Source organism: Pelodiscus sinensis, chromosome 1 (genome assembly GCF_049634645.1).
Source record: "Pelodiscus sinensis isolate JC-2024 chromosome 1, ASM4963464v1, whole genome shotgun sequence".
NCBI lineage: Eukaryota > Metazoa > Chordata > Testudines > Trionychidae > Pelodiscus > Pelodiscus sinensis.
The window spans coordinates 170,505,436-170,529,235 of NC_134711.1; the positions used below are offsets into that span (position 1 = coordinate 170,505,436).

General features: G+C 41.9%; 1 protein-coding gene and 1 long non-coding RNA gene across 25 annotated transcripts in view; one reads left to right on the top strand and one right to left on the bottom strand.

The window, feature by feature from the left end:
* Nucleotides 1–17,602, top strand: part of LOC142820685 (uncharacterized) — a 42,285-nt gene extending 24,683 nt beyond the window's left edge. Inside the window, exons 2-3 of the long non-coding RNA XR_012897804.1 lie at nt 8,506–8,578; nt 17,517–17,602. This is a non-coding gene — a long non-coding RNA (uncharacterized LOC142820685). The remainder of the gene's footprint in view (nt 1–8,505; nt 8,579–17,516) is intronic.
* Nucleotides 1–23,800, bottom strand: part of ROBO2 (roundabout guidance receptor 2) — a 625,770-nt gene that overhangs the window by 501,700 nt on the left and 100,270 nt on the right. The gene's annotated exons all lie outside the window — the stretch shown is intronic.

Consider the following 23,800-nt stretch of genomic DNA (forward strand, 5'->3'; position numbering starts at 1 on the left):
TCAGCGGACCCATAACCTAACTTGAGTCTGGTCTTTGGGTCCCCGGCCCCTCGGGACCAGTCCCTCGGGTGCGATCTCCCTCCCTTGGGTTGGGAGGAGGGGTTCAGCGAACTCGTCAGTCCCCCCATGTAGGGGTTGAGTAGGGTCCCCAGCCCTAAAGTCTAGCCTGTCCCCGGGTGGGGTCCGGAACACGTATGTAGGACCTGGGTTGGGGTTCTGGCTTATTGATGCACCATGAACCCTTGGGATAGGAGTAGGAGGAGGAAGGGGGACCTGGGCCTGCCCTCTCCTCCGGGTCCCAGCCCGGGGCCCTAAGCTCAGGGTGCACTGCTCCCCTTGCACGACAGACAGGGATTACTCCCGAAACCCATCTGCCCACAGGCACCAGAGGCACGCCGCCCCGGGCTGCTTCCTTCCCCCCTCCTGGGTAATCGGGCCTGGGGAACCGTCGCGGGGCCTCCCCCCTGCTTGGTCCTTCTCTGGTCCTCCTGGGCAGTCCGGTGGCCCGTGAATTCCGCGCAACTTCCTCCAGCGTGGAAGCAGGTCCTCCCTTTCTTCACCAGGACGGGGCCACCTCCTCTATGCGCGCCCCCCTCGCCTGTGGCACTTTTCAAGCGGCCCAGCGGCAGACGCCGAGTGACGGTGCCCCAACCTCTGTGCGCCGTCATGTCGGGCGGCGCGACGGAGGCCCGGCCCCCGGAGCCTCCCGGCGTTTGCCGGCTCGTATGCTCTCCAGGCCTCATGCCAGGAAGCGCCGGCGTGACTTGGCCCTGCCTCCCGTGCGGTAGGGCTGCGCTGCTTCCCCACTAATCCCTGGCCTGCTGAGACAGAAGCTGGGGCTGTTCCGGCCGGCCATGGCGCCAGCTCGCCTTTCCCGCCACAGGGGGGCGGGGCCTCCCCCATGGCAGTGCGGACCCTCGCAGGTCCGTCACAATGTGGATAGGCAAAAAATTCAAGGAGACAGTATAAGTAGGCTGTATATTAACACCTTACATTTCTGCCTTCCTCTTGAACATCTGAATATGGGTAAAACTCCCAAGAGAACCTATGACTCAGAAACTTATATCCCATTTTAAAACTAACTTAAGCACTCAAGAGCCTAAGTACCAGTGAATTTTGTTATTTAGGTTTCTGAGTGCCTGAGTCACTTTTGAAAACAGACTTATTTAGGAATATCTGATTTTTTTTTCCATACATGCTTTAGTTTATTCATCATAAGAGTCTATGCTCTAGTATCTTCTATAGTATTTGCTCTATACTAGTCACATATTTTCATGAACTATTTAAAAGTCAAACCCTCCAGCGTTTGCACATGTGGCTATGGGCCAAGTTCTGCCATTCTTACATAAAGTTGCACTTTAGTCCAATAAGGTCTCAATACTTCTTGCTGTGACTACTGGCAGAATGAGGCATTACACCCATGAGTATTTTGGGACAAATTATTTGAGCCAGATCATGGCTTTGAGGCCATAGACCTAAATGGGGGGAGCAGAGAAGAGTTCTGCCATTGCAGAGAGATCACTGGTGAGACTGAGACTTGTACAATCTGCCACAGTGTAGATGGAGAACTCAGAAAATGACTCCGTTCCCTTCCTGTCAGTGTCTTGATCTGGAGCGATGGGTGCAGGTGGGAGCTAGAACAAGCACCCTCTGCATGACACAGAGCACTAGAATCACATGGACTGCAACCATGAGCACCAGCTGCCCAGTATTAGTTAATGTAAGTTGATACGGAAGCTTTTTGCTCATCGCACTGCGTCTGCTCAGCCAGGAGGCTCATGGCAATGCAGGCTTTAGCGTTGGAAACATAGTTAACAAAAATAACAAGAAGTTATATTAACTAGAGAAGACCAAATAGTGAATTTACTCACACTTGTATAAATCAGAATGAACTCCACCAATACCTGCTGTAAGTGACACCACACAGATGAATAGGTAGCAAGTTAGATTGTGATGTCCTTACACTAAGTAGTGTTTTATTCAACACTTACATGAGAATACTTATAGGATGAGGCATTAATTAAGATGAGTAAAGATAGTAGGATCTGTTTCAAAATTATTGATCTATTACAATAAGAGAAAAAAGCTGCAAACAAAAGTAACTAAAAATTATCTTCTCTCTCCAGTGTGCAGTTAATATATCAATATATCATGATTAACTGCCCACCTGTATTCCCATTTTACAGTACACTTGTGGACTCCCCCAGTGCTTCCCTTGCCTCCTTTCTGCCTTTGCTCCTCTGCACAGGGTAATGAAAAGCTTCTGACAGTGACTTCTCCCCCTCCTTCTTCCCCCGACAGCTATTTGGATTCAAACATGCACAGCTCATGCATAAGCAAACAGGTGCAAGGGACAGGGGTCTGCCAAACCCCAAGCAAGCATGAGGTACATATGTATCTTGCTGATTGTGGCACACTACTGATAGAAGACTACAAGGCCAGACAATAGGTAGGGTCAGTAGGTGGCTCTTTGATTTTTCTGGCTCCTAACACAATAGCAGTGTGGGAGTTTGCATATTGGGGAGAAAAAGCTATCCCCATGTTTCCACCCTAGAATATTGAAGCATTTGGGTAATCAATTTAAGATGTATCTCAAATGCAGATTCTGCATTTCTATTAATTACTTACCACAGACAGGCAAATGCAAGTCAGCGTATGTTTACCTCCCTGCCCCCAAACCCTCATTCTTTTGAAAGCAGAGAAATCATTAAGAGCGAGAATTTCATAATAAATTAAACGGTCCTGTGCACATTGTATATTTTTTTCATTTGAATGCTTTCCTTGCAGAATAATAAAGTTCTATAGTAATAAAATGTACATAGCAAGAGTAGTATGGGATCTCTCTCTTTCCTCCCCATGAAAAAAGAGATTAACAGCACTTAACAGCCTGACCATTGCAGGTTTGCGTTTACTTTCAGCTGCTTCTTTTTTTCTCTATCTCTTTTCCTCTGAGACACTTTATGCTGAAGTTGGGAAATTTTAAAAATTCAAAACTTCTATGCAAAAGCCTTTGCAATAAGAGTTTACTACTGCTGTTTTACAAAACGCTTAGTAGTGCCTATATGCTAATAGCATGTAAGTCAACACTGCCATCATTTCAATGTGTATGTTCACACAAAGGTAGTCATGCAAAATTTATGTTTATCCAGATTTAAGGACGAAAATACGGTACCATTACTTAAAGGTAACTGAAAATCGAGGGTCAAATTCACAACAGTGCCTCACCAATTTACAGCAGCAAGAGATTTTGCCCTTAAAATTAGGCCCGTTTTTCTTTAATCATATATATTATTTCCTATATATTATTTCCTTTTAATACCCCAGTCCAGGAATATTCTTAGTTAAGAGTTATTAGACAGCTTTCATTAATTGTTTTGTATGATCGCTCATAACACTTTCAGTGATTCCCACAGAGAAGTCAACATTTATTGTCACACGGTGATATAAGGATTGCTGCGTCTTAGAATAGGAAACACAATATGGTTTCAGAACTCAATGTTCCATAACACTTGACAAATGCTGATTTTTTTAAAGAAGTCTCTTTTCATTTGGGGTTAACTTATGCATTTAGGAGATTGCACTTTGCAGATTATGAGGAAGGAGTTGCTCTGTTTGGGTAGAAGTATCTGCAGAAAGTTCTAAACTCCGGTGCCTCCATAAATTCAATTTAATTGGCATTGTAGATGTGCGGAAATTCCAAACAACAGGCCCTTTATATTAAAAAATTCCAAACTGGCACATACTAAGCACCTATATTCCTACTGAAGCACATAACGGTCCTTGTTTTCAAAGCTGTTAAGAACCCAGTAGTCACCACTGATTTCAGTGGGAACAGAGCAACTTTGAGAATCAAGCTACTTAGATACCTAATTTTAAGCACTGCCATTTGAAAGTTTTGAATTTTGCCTCTATAAAGCATAAACCTCCTCGGTACTGCAAGGTCATCTCACCGCGCCTTTGAAAAACTTGAACCTGCATTCTCCCCTCCCAAAGAGTGTGACAGCTTCCCCTCATCCCTGCCAAAGAACATATATGGCTTTAAATTTAAAATCTTTCCTGTGATTTTAGGCTCTGTAACTGTTGAACCAAATAAGTATTTCCTATTCATCTTCCATTTGCATTTAAGTACCTTCATTATGCAGATTATTAATATTTAAAAGAAAATGGCAAATGATGAATGTGCTATAACCTCTGACAGCTTCTCCCCATGACCCATTTTTAAATGTTTCGAGACAGATTAAAATAAGACAAAACAAACGATCAGAGGGGTAGCCACTGCTCATTTTTATCATCATGCTCCATTGAGCTAGGGCATTAATAAATAATTGTCTCTCAGTCTCACAAGTTTCACTAACATTGGAGACCTGATTTAAAACCTAAAGCGTTCATGTCAACTGTAAGCCAGTGACTTTCAAATTCAGAGATCAGTTTTTTTCTTTCCAAAGGGTTAATTTTTAAATTTAAAGCAATCTATAGATCTGTGTTTACAACTTCAGTAACCTCCAACCTAACCACACACAGCTATCCAGCACTCCATTTATATTCATAACTTCTTTTTCTCTTCACTTATATTTTATCTTGAAAGCTAACGCAACATTCATTTGAATTCTTCACTCTGTAATAAAGAATCAGAAACGAGATAGCTTAAAAGGCTTTAAAACTAGGTTATTCATAGAGAGGCTTACTGTAATGACAAAGATCTTTCCTTCACTTTGATCTTCTCAGATTTTCCACAGCAAAGATAGCACTTCTGGCACCACTGAGGAAAAGCTTCAAACTCTAATGTTTTTTGTCACCTCACAATAACTAGCAGTAAGAACTGCTAGAAAATGTACAGAATTTAAAATCAAAATACTGGATGTAAAAACTTCTGATATTTGGAGCAGGTTTTTTTTTCCTATCCTGCTATCTTAACCTCACTTTCAATCAATATGCAACCACACAAAACGAGGGAAAAAAGACAAATATCCTTTATAGGAAAAAAGATATGGAACAAAAACCCTCATTGATTTCACCTAGAGATTTAAAGAGTTTTCTAGAAATGTGGAAAGAAATTGATTATTCTATTTCCAGCGTGTCTCCTTTTTTCTATCTTTTGAGTTCATCCCTTTTTATTTGAAATTCAGCTCAGATAGAAATTAGTAATAACTGTTATTTAGGTTTTCTGTACACTGAGAGGAAATTGTCCCCTTCTCCAAAATACTTGCCCTGGTATCTTAGGCCTCCAACACTTTCTAACTAAGCAGAGTACAGAACACATTATACATGGTGCAAGGAGTTTCAAAATTCTCTTCCTTAATTTCCAAAAGGAATCAGCAGAAATGGATGGCTCACTAGTTTGAGAGGATTAATGCTTCAACTTGGGATCCACTGGATGATGCAGCTTACTTGTTTACAGCTGTATAAACGACAGTATAAAGATCTTATTGGCAACTGCTTAATGTAGAGGGTAAATACATAAATGCACTAATGCAGTCAGGGGCTGTATCACTAAAGTGTATGTGCTGTTAATTTAGTATGTGATTCTCAGTACATTTGAAACTATACTAACTGTATTATTTTCTAGCATCTGCAATTAGTAAGCAAGCAATGTAGTGTAGAGGCCAAATATGGCACTGTTGGCACAACTCACGCAATAGATTTTACCCAAGGATGTAGCAGAAATGAACAATCATTCAGCTTGCCTGCTTGGCCTGCCTCTAATTTATCATGGCTTACATCTCTTGCCTGCCAGTGGAGCCGAATTCATATGTTATTGTCCCAAACCTGTCACTTTCTGTACTGCTTTTTAATCTTCCTCCCAGAATTACATTCAGAAAGGTCACCGCTATCCAATTAGAACCTTATCAAAGATGCACATGCAGGCTGGATTCATGCTTATCAAGAAAGGGTCATAAATCCAGGAATTGCACATCACAAAGTACCATTACCATAATGAATAACTGAAGGGAAAAAAGAGAAAAGTGACAAAAATACCTGTGTATTTGCCAGGCAAGTCTGTTCCTCTGTTTCTGTGACCACCATGACAGGTGAATGATTGAAACGGTTCTTTAGGAACACTGAGAAGAATAGGAATGGACGATAACTAAAGCTGTCCAACCAAGCCCATTTGCATAGAGAAAATTTGAAAATGTATATTCTCCAAATAGATGATTCAACTATTTTTGAAAGTTAATATATGCCAAGGAGCACATACTCAAGAAAGCTTGTTGCTTTGGGGTTTTTTGGGGGGGAGAGGGAGGGTGAAGGAATTGGGATATCTTCATCACAAATCTATTGGCTAAATCAGTGGATATATTTTGGTTTCAACCCTTTAAAACTTTACTGAAGTGCATGCATGTTAAGGTGCAAATGAAATTAATAAAGTCTGAGTTTCAGAAAGTGAGTTCAATGATCTATTTTTACCCTTGCAACCAATTTTAGGGCAGGCAAACAATTAAAATTAGAATCACAGTTTCCTATCAGTGGAGAAATCCATCGGAGCAATGCAGTGTGTTATACTGGTTGTCACTTTCCGCTAACTTGCTCCTTATACCAGGTATGCTGAACAATTTGTATATTGGAGGTCACTGGTGTGCGTAATGTCTTAGGATTCCCAGGTGTCCAGTTTTCTACCGGACAGTCTGGTTTTTTGGGGCTCTGTCCAGTAAAAAAATCCAGAAAATACCAGACATCTGCAATGTCCGGTATTTTCTGGTTTTCCGACTGGGTGCCCGGAAGCCTGGCTGGGGGAGATGCTGGGAGGCGGGGCGCAATCGGTGCTGGGAGCCCTGGTTGCATGTGAGGAGGAGGAGGAGGGACAGCCCGGTCCATGCTCCTGCGCGCTGGTGGAGCCGCAACTGGACTGATTCACACTTCGCTTGGACTGTGCGGGGGGCAGGAGTGCCCTGGGATCTGCTCTGTCCGGGTCAGTGCTACTCCCCACTGGCTGATACGCTCTCCCTTCCTCCTCCCCCCCCCCCCCGTCCTCTCCTGGACGCCTGGCTGGTTCTCCTCCCGATCTTCCCCGGACAGCCCCACTGCACCTGCCACCAGCCCTGCTTCCGGCGGCCAGTTCTCCCCTCTCCCGATCTTCCCTGCCAGCCCTGCTGTACCCAACCACCGCCCCCACCGCCAGCTCTACCACCCGCCGGCCAGTTCCTCCTCCCTATCTTCCCTGTCCAGCCCTGCTGCACCCCTTGCCAGTGCTGCTTCTGGCAGCCAGTTCTCCCATCCTCCTCCTAAGCTCCCCCAGCCAGCCCTGCTCCCGCTGGCTGCCTGCTCCCTTCTCCCTGATCTCCCCTGGCCAGCCCTGCTCCGCCTAACCCCCTCCTCCCACGACCAGCTTTGCTTCCCGTCGGCTGCCCCCCTCGAGCTGCCCCAGCCAGCCCCCAACTCAGCCCCCCCTGCCAGCTCTGCTTCCCAGCCCCCTCCTTCCTCCCGGCCAGCCCCGCTACTCTCCTGGCCAGTCCATTACCGCCCCCCCCCCATGAAGTGTGTCCAGTTTTTTTTTTTTAAGACTACCTGGTAACCCTATAATGTCTCAAAAAAAAGTGGCTTTGCATTTTAATTTAATCGCATGATACTCTCTTTTAAAGTGTGGATTGCTGTATTATGCAATAAGCACCGAATTGCACATGTAAAAAACAAACTAAGAAGTACAATGTCCCATATGGAAGTTTGTATTTTTTAAGTAAAGTTTAGTTGTTAATTTAAAAAAAGAAAGTTTTGTTAAGTTTTAGTTTCTTTAGTTTGTTTGATGAATAAAAATAATGTCCTTTATGATTGACTATTCAATAAATGTTCTCCTTTAAAAAAAAATAAAAAATTCCCTTGGTGCACACCCTAATGAAATGTGCTGTGCACGCCTATGTTGGAAGTGCTGAGAATCATTGAACTAAACTATAAAAAACAATCAGGAGACATGTGGCACCTTAAAAACTAAGGGTACGTCTAGACTACATGCCTCTGTCGCCAGAGGCATGTAGATTAGGCTACCAGACATAGGAAAATGAAGCGGCAATTTAAATAATCGCCGCTTCATTTAAATTTACATGGCTGCTGCGCTAAGCCGATCAGCTGTTTGTCGGCTCAGCGCGATAGTCTGGACGCGCGGGTGTCGACATCAAAGGCATTTGTCGACCACCCAGGTATGCCTCCTGGGATGAGGTTTCCTATGCCTGGTAGCCTAATCTACATGCCTCTGGCGACAGAGGCATGTAGTCTAAACGTACCTAAAAGATTTATGTGGGTATAAGGTTAGTGGACCAAAGCTTATATCCAAATAAATCTGTTGGTTTTTAAGGTTTCACTGGACTCCTCAGAGTTTTTGCAGACACAGACTAACATGGCTACCCCTCTGATACATGAACTAAACTATAAATACTGAACATAATAGAAACCATTTCAAGCCAGGGGGTTCAGCAATATCCTTCATTCCAGCACCTATGTCCTACATGTTTTGATTGACAACTTGTCGAGTACTGTTGTATATGCTCAGCAAGTTGTTACTTTTTCTTTCCAAAGGTGGTAACATTTCAGGAGTGTATGATGATTTGGAAAATACAGTCTAGGATCCGTTAGATGAAAAGCGCCATGGGTAAGACTTTCTTTTTACTTCTATATTTCCATGTTCTCATTTAGTCCTTCATTCATGTTCGTTAATTCCAGAGTCACATTTTTTTCTAGGATAGGCCTTCTTTGTTTGGGCCTCTATCTGAAATTCCCTTCCCAAATATATGCAGTGATTTAGAATCTTTCTGTAGCTCTATTTATAGCCCAGTGGCTCCTTTCTATGAACTAGAGGGGCCAGAGGTTTCTTTAAAAGTTACAAGATTCAGCCTGCCAACCCACTCTGGGTTGTGGATTGTAAGAGCAAACTGCGCACTGGCTGCAAGATGCTTTGTTTTAAGTATGTGAAGATTTAATCGGTTAACTGGTATGGCTCACCCTTAGTAGGTGATGAGTTACCATTAAGGTTAGTAAGTGGGGCTACAACACTCCCAGCCTGTCAGAGGATGGCTCCAGCCCCATAGGGGGCCCACTGAGGATAGGGGTTGTTACCAACAGAAGCAGTCCCTGCCTGTGGACTTCCCTGTCCCCATCACCTGTGGCAAGGGGTTGCAAACAGAGTTGCAAACAGGGGCCTTCCTGCAGAGGGTAGGAGAGACATTCCAACCCAGTGCAGGGGGATCACTGTAGCTGGGCTGCAGTGGCCTCACGCTCACCCCTAGTTTAATGACATTGCTTTTCTTGGCCAATAGGAGTTGTGAAAAGTGGTGTCCATGACCAAAGGCAACTGCACTCACCCATACCTGCTAAGGTGCAGGTAAACCAAATGTCTCACAGCCAACTAGTGGCTTGCCCTTATAAGCCATGACCCAGAGTTTGAACACTTTCATTCAAATAAAGGGCGGGTGGCTGTGTTTTCCTAGTACGGGTCTTGAAAGAACTCAGAGTCAGAATTTCCACTACTACCCTGAAATGGATGCAGGCATATTTCCTCCCTCATGCCCAACCAGCTTAGTTGGCTAGTAAATTCGGGGGGGGGGGGGGGGAGGGCAGGTGAGGGAAGAAAGAAAGAGCACTAATATTCTGCCCTCACTTGGACCATTTGCGTGAGAACCTAGAACCACAATGGAAATTGCCTTATTGTGGCTGAGCATGGCATGAGCTGGTGCCTTGCGCAGCTACATTAGAGCTAGTCAAAATCTATCCCTTTGTGAATAATTTACTCTATGGTCATTTAGGCTTCCATATTCCTCTCTCCCCACCCACCCAGCTCATTTTATTTGAGGGTGAGGGATTTTGGGAGGGAGGGTTGTTTTTTGTGGACCACTGTGTTCATTATTAGTTTAACTCTTTTCATTTTTATAGAATGCCAGATGCTCTTAAGTGATACTTTAATAAGTAAGCAAGTAAATAAAAAAAATCTATTGAAACCTTAATGCAATTGTCTCTTGAGAACTGTTTCTAGGTGTTGCATTGGGGACTTATTGTATTATTATATATGGCACTTGTCAGGCTGAATCTTGTAGCTTTTAAATAAATGCATATACAATAACAAGAAAACACATCTCCTTTTTACCTTAACCTTTGGCAACTGAAATTTTACCTTGGAAAATCAAACACTTGAGGGCAGAGGCTCTCTCTTACTACTGTGTTTGTGCAGCACCTACAACAATGGTGCCCCCAAAATTGGTTGGAACTTCCCAACTCTGCTATAATACCAATAATGACTATTAATACACTATCTTTTAGACACTTTTTCTGAAGTCTTAAACATAACCATGTGGGGAATGAATTGATAAAACCAACTCTTCAAGAGAAGGCCTCTACAAGTACATGTTTTAACCAGGGCATTTGTATTCTCTTAAAAAACTCTCATCACGCCTTTAAGAAACAGATGATAACTATCCAAATGAGAAATATACCCAGCACTATATATATCTGTGCCTGACAAAGGGGCCCCCTCTTCTACCTCTCTTTTGTTTTTGGTCCTTTCAGCTGGCCACATGGAAGTAAAGATATATTCTAGGGTTTGTTTGGGTTTTCTTTAAAGTTGACAAGCACGTCATTGTAGCTCACTCACTGACATATGAAGCTGACAGTATTTGCCTTGATAGGAAAGTGATTGACCTTTCTTCATAATTATCAAAACAAGGGAAGAAAAGTGACTTGAGAGAAGCAACTGCTATTACTGCTGCCCAACTTAATGGGGAAGGAGGGCCTACCGCAATGGTTTTCAAACCTTCACTGCAATAAGAATGTTCATGCAAACCCAGGGATTTACTGCTAAAGATTCCTCATGGTGTTCTGTTGCATGGCAGTTCTGAAGCAATGTCACAACCACATTATTCATTGATTATAACAGTACTGCTAATTTGGACTTCAACATAAAGGTTTGAAGGTTGTGTAATGAACCATATGAGAAAAGGTTAATTGTCACCTTTTTTGAAGTGGACACATGTCCCCATCACATGACCTACATTGTAAACTCTTTGGAGGCAGGAAGTGTCTTTGTTATGGCTGTACCATGCCAAGCACAACAGGGCCCCAGACTATAAGCATTACTGTAGTACAAGGTAATTACTATAACTAATAAAAATTAAACTCACAGCTGATAGAAAGTGGTATAGTTTTTGGCAGTCATAACAGACAAAAGGCCAGAATATAGAGCATAGAGCCAAAAAATATGATATCCCACACCTAGAGATTCCCCCATAGGTCAAGGTTACAGTATGAAGGGAATAATATTTCTTTTGCCATTAATAACTGATACCCCGTATAAATATAGAACTTCTAGGCTCCACGTGAATTTGGAACCTTTCATCAGTAATAAATTCTCTGAGAAAAACCAGAAGCCTGTCAGTAAATAAAATGATTTACACTAATGAAAATCCTTGCACCATTGTTCTTAAACATATGGTCAATTTACTATATAATAATCAGCATTTTGAAGTACTTTACCAACATTTAATAAATTAATGATATTCCAAATTGTTTCTTATCTAAATTTTACTGATACATTAAGTACCTCAGAAATCATCAAATACCCACTCGGGATCCTCTGAGTGTCGAATGAGTTAATGGAAATGTGCTGGCAATGTGTCAGTCTGAAAAGTTCTTGTTGGTTTCAAGTAAGTCATACTTTCCATCCATTCCTTAAATTCCTTTGTGGTCATATTTATTGAGTATGTGATTTATTTTCATAGCACTATTTTCTACATTAGACTGAAGATGCATGTTCCCTCTAAGCTGTGCAACAGCACAGCTTCACAATTGATTAATCAGCCCCGCCAAGTCAGAGACTCAGGGCTCCAGCGCAGGGAGCTGATTGATTAGGCTGGGCTGATTAATCACCAGTGAAGCTGTGCTGCCACGCAACTTAGAGGGAACATTGAAGACTATGAGGTTTTCCACTCTGAGTTCTCCACTTTGTGACCCAACCATAACACTTTGCTTGGGCTATAAGTCAGCATGTACATTCTCAAACTAGGATCAAAGCAGATTTTTGAAACCATACAAACTCAAAACATGGTCAATCTACTGTGTTTTCATGACTTATCCTGTTATCATTCTGTGCTTGTGTGTGACAGATTAATGAAACACTAGCAACTACAGGCAGTCCCCGAGTTACGTACAAGATAGGGACTGTAGGTTTGTTCTTAAGTTGAATTTGTATGTAAGTCGGAACTGGTACATATTGTAGGGGAAACTCTAGCCAAACATTTCTCCAGAGCTCAGTTTTATTCTCCCACACCTCACTTCCCTCAGTCCTTGATTCTCAAGCTGAGGTGTCTGCTGAGAAAAGCCGCTCTGCATCTCCCTGGTCTGCTGGGGGGGCGCTAGCTTCGCGTCTCCCTGGTCTGCTGGGGGGAAGCAGCTAGTGTGGAGTTGCCTCACCCCGTTTGTAAGTAGGGATCCGATGTAAGTCGGATCCATGTAACCCGGGGACTGCCTGTATTTCAAAAATTAAATTAGGCAGACAGGCTGCTCCTTTCCTTTGAATATGTCTGTACCTCCCTCTCTTCCACTCTTGGCTATATCTGTCTAAGAGAAAATCAATGTTTTAGGGTCATATCCTATCATAGATAATTTCATGATTCTTTTTTCTTCCTAATTGAAATTCTAGTGGAAAAAATTCAACTTCTTTATACTGATTCCAGCTGGTAACTAGGTTTGAGGAAGAAAAATGGGATCTAATGGTCGACTATTTTCAGGGTACTGCAATAAAAAATGAGTTATGTCCCATAGCAACAAATATCAGTAGTAACTTACAAAGACCAACTGAACAATCATAACAATATTGGAATTTCCACTAGGGTAAGGAGGTCCCACTAGAACAGTGACCTTTGGTTTGGCCAAGTGACTTTAATATTTTGTTTACAAAGAGTGAAAAAAACCTTTTAAATACCCCATCTATTTTCATACAACCTCCAACATTTCTAATGCATTCAACCCTGCAGTATCAAGGACTGTTAACTATTACTCATTAAAGATCTTTAAGCAAACAAACAATATGTCTACGCTGACCATATCATGGAACTTTAGCATTTAGCTACATTGTGACATAAGCCCAGGTTTCAAACTCAGGCTCACGCTAGCTGAAGACTCAGAGCTAAGATCCCTCTGCAAGTATGAAGGATCTGAGCCTGAATCAAGCCAGGCCCCAGGTTTCAAGCTCTATTACTTTGCAGTGTAGACACAGTCTTACCAGACTTGTGCTCTAGGAGTCAGCCAAAAGTATCCCACAATCCCATGGGGAAATTTTATTTATCCTCACCAGAATCATCTTTCAAGTTTTCCCACTCTGCACCATGAACAAAGGTCTACAGAGGCCACCTTTTGGGATGGCTTTAGAAAGTCTGGGCTATTCAGCAGTTGGGCTAAGGACCACAGAGCCACCGATGGGGGAGGGATGCAAAGAAGGCAGCTGCCCCGGGCCCAGCAATTTAAAAGGGCTGAGGATTCCGGGCTGCCACTGCTGCTACCCTGGTAGCAGCAGCAACTGGAACCCCAGGCCCTTTAAATCGCTGCTGGAGCCCCACCAGGCATAGTCTGAGCACCACTGAGCCCTTGGCGGGGAAGGCTGGCCCCCAGTCCTGCCCCTTCCACTGAAGCCCCACCCCTTCCAGGGGCCTAGAGCCCATTGATGTCTGTTGCTAGCCCTGTGGGACTGCATAATGCAGTGTAGATACCGAAGCTCCAGGTTGGGTCCCAGAGTTTCACAGTTCCTAGGTTACAAATGGGTGTAGATGCTCAAGAACTAGGATAACAAACCCAGGGTCTTCTAACTCAAGTTCAACTAACCCAAACTAAATTAAACTACTTATACTGCAGGGTAGACATACTCTCAGAAATCCAGATCCCTGGTCCATCTGAACTTCATTCAGCACAGAACAGGGTTCCCCTCATCCTGCAGATGTTTAAGGCACCATTCAGCCACTAGCATGATTTAGAGCAGTCTGCTTAGCCAGCTAAATTGGCCAAAATGACTAGGAATGCCCTGTATGCCTAGAGAGATGGCAAAGAGGTGTCTATGCAGGTTTTAGGCATGTGAGGTTACGTTGGGGGCAATAATCTGATGTTTAATTTTTCTTTTTCATTTTATTTTTTCAAACTGCCATTATTATTACAGTATCAGCTAGTTTTATTAAATAAGGAATACACCTAGGGTTGCCAAATGGTTTAACCAAAAATACCTAACAACCCCCCCCCCCCAAAAAAAAAAACAGGGAAAAAAGTTGAAAAAAAGGGAGGAGGACCAAAGTTGTTGAGAAAAAAAAGGACCCATAGAGTTATTAAGCAAAAAATATATAAATAAATAAAAAAATAAAAAAACAGCACGGCCCCTTTAAGAACAGGAGGGGCTGGGCTCTGCCGGTGGCCATCTTGCCTCCCTCCCTGCTCTGGGCCAGACAGCTCCCCTGCAGAACCAGGTAAGCGGTAGGGAGGTGGCCCGACTGCCGACTGTGTGTAGGGTTGCCACTTGTTTGGTATTGACCTGGACAGTCTGGTATTTTCACCCCCTGACCATGAAAAAACATCAGAAAATACCGGACATTTTAAGTGTCCGGTATTTTTTGAAATTTTTTACCGGACAGCAGCCGAAAATACCAGACACCTGGCAACCCTACATACACCATTAAAACACTGCTCCTGTGCTGTCTTGGCACTGAGAAAAGAACCACTTTGAAGGGTACACACTTTTTCAGGAAGGGAAAGTGATCTAGGCTACTTGCCATTATTTTCAGCTAATAAAATGACAGTATTCCAGTTTTTTTCCAACCTATCCTGCAAGTAACAGGGTTTTAAGGAGATTTAAAACACTCTCAGTAGTACAATCAAGCATACTGTAGAAAACACTCTTGCTTTGCCCACTAGAACATGAGCAGTATACATACAGAAGCAGCGAGAAGAAACATTGTTCTCTCACAAGATAGTGCCTCATTGCCAGATGATTTTACTACTGAAGCCAGAAGGCCCAATAAGCCAAATGCAAGTTTTGAGTCTCTTGTTCTCTTTTGACCTTTCTGAGTGTCAAGAAGTGTCGATCACTCCATAACTCTCAAGAGACACATTCCAAAGTATACAATCGACATGGTTTCAGAACAAATAGGTCTTATCAAGCAAATTAGGAAACAGGCATAGTGGAATATTCAGCAAGACATTTGACCACATGACATTGTGATTAGAAAATTAGCACTACACAAAATCAATAGGGCATATAGTAAATTGATTTGAAACTGCCTAAAAGATAGATCTCAAAATAGACTCTTCGTTAGGGAATTATCAATGAGGGGATGCATTTCTAGTGAAGTCCTGCATAGTATCCCCCCAATACTATTCAATATTTTTTATCAGTAATCAAACAGAAAATATAAAATCAGGACTGTTCAATATTCAAATGACACATGCTGGCAAATAAATATAAAATACATTATTTATACAAATTGATCTGAATTGTTTGTTAAATTGGGCACAATCCATCATCATGCATTTTAATACAGCCAGTGCAAGGTCATATTTCTAGAAACTTAAGGCAGGTCTACACTATGGAACAAGTCGATTTAAGTTACACAGTTTGATTAGCGTTAGTAGTGTAACTCAAATAGACATAGTTTAGATCTAATTGCCATAGGGACCATACCACAATGGGTCGACAGAAGAAACTCTCCCATTGGCTCCCTTTATTAATCTCATTCTGGTACAGTACCAGAATCAATGAGAGATTGACTGGCAGTCAATTTAGGAGGTCTTCATTAGGCCTTCTAAATCAGCCCCTGGTGCATCGATCGCTGATGCATCAATCCACCCTGTAGTGGAGACATATCCATAGGTTGTTAGTCACATTTACAGGGTGATAGACTGCATCCTGGAAAGCAGTGACTCTGAAAAGAATTAGCTATAAATAAATGTTCATGGTAAATAACCAACTGCACATGAGCTTCCAATGTGATGCTGAACAACTATAAGAATAACTGAAATCTGGAAAACATATCTTACTATCAGAGTAGTAAAAAGTTTGACATATTCAAAACATCAAATAGAGTATTTACAGTAAATTTCATTATGGTTCATATATGTGCAAGGAGAAGACATCTTATTTTTTCGTGAGTAAATGCATAACAAAACCCAACACCTGAAAGCCAAAGTTAGAAAAATACAAACTGGAAATAGGTTCAGATGATCCATTAGAACAACTTATTATAGGATGTGGTCAGCATTTCACCCATGCAGTCTCTGAGTAACTACTAGTGGAAATAAGGTACTAATCAAGATGGTAGAAGACGAGAATCTTGCCCTAAATCAGAATTGGATATTTTCCATAGCTGTGCTCTCATTCAACCACAAATTACTGGGTTCAGTACAGAAACCACTGTGTCAAGTTTTATGGTCTTCTTTATGCAGAAGATCAAACTAAATTATGCTAAAGATCTAGTGCAGAAGTTCTCAACCAGTGGTTCAAGCCCCGTCCTTTGGAGGACATGGGCAGTTTTCAGGGGGTCAGCTGAAATCAACCAGAAAGCAAGATTGGTGTTACACTCTGTGGGGCCCAGGACAGAAACCCACAGCCTGATTCATGCCATGTAGGGCTGATTCCAAAGCCCAAGCAACTTAACTTTGTGGGACCACTTGTGGTTTGGGGCCCTGCTAGCAAACCATTATGGCTGGTTCTGGTTTTTAATCTGCTGGATTTGCAAAAATAAACAATTGCTGTGGGTCATGTGGGCCACAGAATTTTGACATCATGTTGTGAGGGAGGGGGAAGAGGAGTTGAGTCTCAGAAAGTAAAAGTTGAGAACCTCCTTGATCCACTGAATTTAGACTTTGTTTGTTCAGGTAACTTCTATAACATAACATCCAAACATTGTCAATGTCAAAAACTCTGAAGACTTTCAGAGAGGGAAAAATCACTTTTTGTTTTCTTTAGTCATCTACAAGGCACTTAAAGCAGTTTTGAAAATCAAGACTCTTCCGTAAGTCCTAAATTTGGATTTAGGAGCCTATCTTCAGATCATGCTTTTGAAAATGTTGACTGAAATATATATTTTAGCTATCTTTTAAAGCAGTTTAGCATCTTAAAATAAATAGAAAAAGCCAAAACCATGTGACTGGCTGGTTTCCCATAGACTGGTGTATGATCCTATGCAACAGGTGACACATTGGAATGGGTTAATAGTATCATCAAATGTAGGGAGTCGGGTTGCCAGATGGTTTCAACAAAAATACCAAACACACTTGACATTATATCACGATCTACATTACATCTTATTTAGAAAATACCGGACATTTCTATTTTCTCATTTATATAGTCTCAATTTGTTTCTCGAACAGAAAACTAAAATACTGGACTGCCCGGTTCAAAACCGGACATCTGGCAACCCTATGGGGCAGGAGGCAAAATAAATAACTGTTTGCTTTTGCTTTTACACTAGTCCAAAATTATAATGAATAAGATTATTTTTAAAAAATAAGCACATTTAAAAATCATCTTGAATTGCATTGAAAATCAGCCCTACTTATTTCCTCAGAAGTCCAGCTGGACAAAGATGCCAATTAAAGACTCTACTGCCAATATAGCTAAGGGGAAAGCAGAAAGAGAACAGAACAAAAAGGTAACCTTGTCAAGAACTATTTGCATGGGTAACCTCAGATGGAAGACCAGGTCAACATTTATTGTTTCTAACACATTGCAGCTTGCCAACTCTCCCTGCCCCCCCTTCTGTCCCATCTGCCCTCGCTTTGGCTAACCTGTAAACTATGGCCCCGGTGCCACCACCCACAGCATTTCCAACTACAACTTTCTCAACTAATTGCAATTACAAATTTTTGCCCCCATGGTTTCCTGCATTTAGAGGCTGTCAGTATTGTTGTCAGAAGTGTGTAATTGCTGTCTGAGGCCCTCACAACTGGCCTCTGAACTGATCTATACAACCACTCAATTCCACTGCTGTCAGAGTGCTGACACCCACTGCAGATAATGACACGGTGTCATCTCCCCAGCTCGTTTACCTGCCGGCCCTGCAAACAAATGGACACTGGCAGGGGAGAAAGGGAAGTGAGCAGCAGATACCATATTTATCATAATCACTATGATCCATGGTGGAGGAAAATCAATTTCTCTTAATCGAGTAGAGTGACTTATTAAGGGTTATGAGTCCTGGCTGGATAGCTGTACTGATTTGATTATATTGGGAGAGAAATTAGCAGCAAGCCTCCTACGCTATCTTTCCTTTTGTCTTCTGACTCAGGGCTGTTATTAAATTATTAGCTTATGAGAGTCTTAGTAATCAGGTCATGCTTTGATCAGGAGGAGCAATAGGAAACAGCATGCTGAAGGTTTCAAAAGTGTTGACAGGTAGAGACGTGAACATTCACAATATGCCCATTGCAGTGGTTTTTGTTTATAATTGAAAGAGAACAGCAATCGCACATGGCTGCCACAAACACTCAGTTCTTCCAAAGAGGCTTTAGGGTGGTGCTGATTCAACTCCCTTTCCATTTCTAGCTTTAAGCTGGGAGTCCTCCACCAAAGAAAGGTTACATTTAATCACTGAGAGCATTAAATAAATGTGGCTGCAAATTAAAGCTGAGCCAATCGAGCTTGTGAGAAATGCTTTATTTAAGAGAAATCGATTGTATTTTCCTCAATTTAGGGTAGTCAAATCAATGGTAGAAAAACGAGCACTTCACAGTGCAGACTGGGGGCCTGTAGAAGCTGACAAAGACAAAATGATAACATTCAATTTTTGTGACCATTGTGTTGCATGGCTGGTGAGTGTAGTCAGTAAGGCCCTCCTTCTTTCTGCCTCTCCATCTCTACATTGGTGATGGGTAGGAAGACTTAAGGGGACATATGCCTTGAACACTGTGGGCAGGAGGGCCAAGAGACTAGCCAGCAGCTGGCAAGGCCAGACCCTCTAGCCAGTCTAGAGTTTAGCGGGGAGGGCCTTCACCCACAGCACAAGTCCAGCCCCTCACCGGCAGTAATGGGGGAAGCAGAACAACGCTGCCCCAACTCATTCTGCTCTACTGGCATGTTTCTTGGGGGAAGGGTGGGATTGCTCCCATACTCACCAGCAGCAAGTGGAGTGATGTTGCCAGGGGAATGGAGAAAGCTGGGGCCAGCAGTGGCTGCTGGTTAGCGCAGGATGCTAGACCTCCACTGCCGGCACAAGACCTCTGGCCCCACGAGTCCTCCAGGCTGCATATGTTGGGAGAAGAGGTGAGGCGGGAGTGGAGCAAGGGCGGGGAAGAGGAGGGGAAAAGGCAGAGCAAGGACAGGGAGCGACAGGACCTGGAATGGAGAAGGATTGTCCCAGCCTTTACCCAAGCTAGGGATGGAGGTCACGGGACTGGTGGCCCCCTGTGTGTATCCTCAACAGTCACCCCTGTATTTCTGTAATATTTTAGTGATGGGAAAAGCACTTAGAGATAGACTTTGGAAGCAGAGATCCTCAATAGGTCTTCCTCCTGATCAAAATGCAAGCTTTATTTTTAAGAAGTGGGCATCCTGAGTACCACTAGCACCTGAACATTAGATTTTGGAAGCTGCAAACAAAACAAAACTCAATAGGGAATCTGATTTTTTAATATACAAGGAAAAACTGTATGCGTGAAATGTTCTTTCTGTAATGCTGCAAGATGCTGAACTCCTCCTGCAGACTGCTCAGCACCTTCAACAACAATTAGCTGAGGTGACAATACTCAAACACGTCCATTAGTAGACCTGGACCATAGCGTATGTGTCTTCTAAAGATACTGGGCCAGATCTTCAGTGATGTACATGGGCATAACTCTGTGATAAAAGCCCATTACTCTGTGTTAGGAGCTCTTCTCAGGCCTGACATACTCATTACACCTAACACACTGTTGTTGTGATTTATACACAAGCGATGTCATGTAACACGTCACTGGAAAACTAATAACTCACTGATCATTAATATTCTTGTATAACGTATGTAAATTAACCCACAAAGGATTACATAGATGTGATGTAATTACAACTAAAAGGTTGTAGGCATGCAAGCCTGAGCTGATAAATAGGATTATTTTTCCAGGCAAAGGAATGTAATTCCACCTGCTTGAATGTGTTTCCCATGTATCTGCCTTGAGTGCAGAGGAGCTGTCTCGATGACCTCTCAAGGTTCCTTCCGGTTCTAGTATTCTATGATCCTATGATTCTAAATTGAGCAAAATGTGACTAAAGACAAAGAAAAGCACATTTGCATGGCAGGCAAACAACCAGAAGGAGAACACAAAGGAAAAGACACCATTTGACATTCTCAATGGGAGATGGTGACCTCACCCTCCAAAAACTTTCCAGCCTCTTGAACCAGGGCCATTGAATTTTGACAGATATACTTTTCAAAAGGTGCCCTGGACTGTAAAGAAAGGAGAAAGGAACCATAAACTTTTAACTTCAGGAGATAAGAAAAAAATCAAAGCCTTCGGAGATTCACAGCAATTGCTGGAAAAGGAAGGTGGAGGGGAATCAACCTTGAACAAAGGCTGTAGCTTGTTTTGTTAGATATTAGCCATTAGAAAGTTTATTTTCTTTTGTTTGTTTGTAACGTGTTCTATCTTAATCCTATGTCTTTTGTTAAATAAACTTATTTTACTTATAAACCAACTAGAATATTTACCCAGTGTTGCTTGGATACTTAATTCAAATTTATTTTTTGTTTTTCTTCATTTAAATCATTGTTTTGGAGTGGGACTGAGGTTAAGGGTCTCCCATCAGGGAGAGAGGACAACCCCAGGTCTCTCTCACCACGGTAGCTTGGGGCCAGATGAGATGCATCTGTCCATGACCACTACAGCTCCAGCAGGCACAGCTGGGGAAGGGGTGCATGTCCCCCATCTGGGGGACAGAGAGAAATGGGTTTTGCCCACAAAAGCTCATCATAGTATTGATATTTTGTTAATCTCTAAGCCTATGTCTACACAGCAGCAATATTTCAGAATAACTCACGCTATTCCAAAATAACAAAGAGCGTGTCTACACTGCAAGCCATTATTTTGAAATAATGGCAAGCTGGAGGACTTCGTACTCTGACTCCCGTAACCTTCATTTTACGAGGAGTATGGGAAGTCGAAGGAAGATTGTTCTTCCTTCAACTTCCTGCTGTGTAGACAGCGCCAAAAGCTGAATAAAGTGATTTCGACTTAAGCTACGCAATTGACATAGCTCAAGTTGCTTAGCTTAATTTGACTTTTGCCCTGCTTTGTAAACGTGTCCTAAGGTGCCACAGGTTTACTCGTCGTTTTTCTACAGTCACACACAAACAGACAAACTCAAATATATAGTAGTCCTTTTCTCCACCTGACCCTTGCTGCCCCAATGGGGTTAAAGCTGTCCTGTTCCCAGTCTTTTGCCCCTTGCTGTCCCCTGTGGTTATTCTACAGTATAATTGTCCCTGCTACCAGAGCCCTCCCTTTATGAGAAAAAAAAATCACATTCTAGGCACATCCCATTGTTCTGAAACAACTAAACCTTGATGAAGTTATGATAAGAGGAAGCTGCAAATCAAATCGGGGTCCTAGCTCTTACTGTTTAGGAGGAGTTTTGAACAAACAGATAGACAGACGCTCTCAAATATATTCAGATACTAACATGGAAACATGCCAGTTTGTCTAAATCAAGGCACTGCAATGTATTCTCATTAAAGGAGCAATGAACAATTTCTGTAAGTATGCCAGAAAAGGGTGGACACTGCAAGGAGATGTCTCTGGGAAACTTGGGAGCAGAGGTAACTGACAGTGAACTGCAAGGCAAAGTTTGTGCTGATAGAGTTCTCAAGAGTTTGCTAGCAAGGCAGACAAGCAGGGTTAACAGGGAGATGCCCTACAGCTTAGCAGTAGGAAACCTCTCACTAGCTGAAGCTGGGAAGGGTACAAAACAGAATTCTGGGAAACCTATGCTGACTGTCACACTGGCAGATGGTTTTGGAAAAATGTGCAACTGAAATATTGTTGAGGTCATTCTGCAAAAAGTAACTGGATAGTGGAAGCAAGAGTGTGACCTTGTCTATCTTGCCTTTTGGTGTCAGGGCTTCATGGTGGGCAACAACCCTTTATAGGGTATAGATTGACCACCAAAGGGCCTAGGCTGACACCAAACACCAAATGTTTCAAATTGCTAAAGAAAGCTTCACACTCTGAAGGATAAACAATGCTGAATTTAAAGGTCAAGGGTCATAAGAGATTTTGCAGCAAGTACCTTATAAATACTAGAATCTGTTAACACCCTATTAGGCTGATTCCTACATTTATCCTTCAGTGCCTTCAGATGTACAGATAAAATATTTCTTTTGCACTCTAGCATCAATGAAGTTTTGTTTAAATCAATGACAGTAAACAAAATGCCCCATTTGATAATGTTTGTCCTCAGAATAATTTAACTGTCAATGAAACAGTAGCTCTGTCAAATTGGTCTCCTAACACCTACTGTGATCATACATTTGAATCTGATACAAATTAACACGACAGCAAAAGGCCTGTTTTAATTAGAAAGGGTCAAAGCAACATTTACTTAAAACATTAAGCATTATTTTTTTTTATTAGCCAATACTCACCGAGATGCATTCAGGTATCTCATCTCCATGTGCACAGAAATTAGAACTACAGAGTAGTTATTACATATGTATTATAATATTATTAATATTAATATGTATTTTCTGTGCAATGAGTCAACAAAGAAAACAATTCTAATTTATAGAATAACTTGCAGCAGGAACATGAATTGAAATACTTCCGTATCTTTTAGAAAACATTCATTTTTAATCACAGGCATATTTTTGAATGGGAGAGGTGGGGTGGTAGTTTTGATTTTTTTAGGAAACATCTTCTAAATAAATCTGCAAACATGAAAAATTAATAAAATGTTAACCAACCAAAATGAGTTATATTAGTGTTTTTCTTGCAAAAACCTCTAGCAAGCAGCTGCAAAACTTGTGTCACATATTTTCCTTTAAATCGTCTTCCAATTGCATTTCAGAGAATGGACTGTGACAATGGTTTGAAGCTTTATTCCCCTCTATAGCTACAAGTCATCACAATACTGACTCTAATCAGTTTACTCTGCATCTGTCTGTCACAAATAACCTAGTAACAACTAAATGGATTGCCATAAATCTTTCAATTAGAATGCATAACTTTATTAGCACAATATTTTTGAACTGATTGCATTACTTTAAAAAAGAGCTTTCATTTACTCTGTCATTTGGGGGTCAAATGTGTTCAAAGGCTTGGAGCTGCATACATATGAACCCTTGCTTCAGCATTATAGTGGTCTCCAGAATTTGTATCTCTTAACACCACAGTCTTACATGTAAGCCACAAAGGCATCCTTCAGAATTTGCTTTGCTCAACATTATAAAACTGATTGATGGTGTGGTGTGTAGTTCTGTAACTAAACATGGCCAAGTTTCTTCATGTCACAGTAAGGTCATAGGTCATATCAGCACTTCTGTGGGAGTGTCATTTATCATGTATCCGTATTATGCTTTGTCTACATAGGATGTCATCAGATACAGTTTCTAGGAAATTTTATACCTAATTTTTTTCTGGGGGTTGTTGAAGTCTAAATACAGCAAAACGGTATGCAATTTGATATCCATGCTAGGGCCACATCCCAGAAAAAGACTTCCTATGAAGCTGTATTCAATTGGCATAGTCATTGTGGCTTTAGGGAGCTCTGTATCTTGTTTCATGAACTGGGAGAAAAATAAAATACCATTAGCACAATGAAAATTAGAATAGATTGTTTTATCCCATTACTTTCAGAAAGACTATTCCATTTGCTGACTGTACT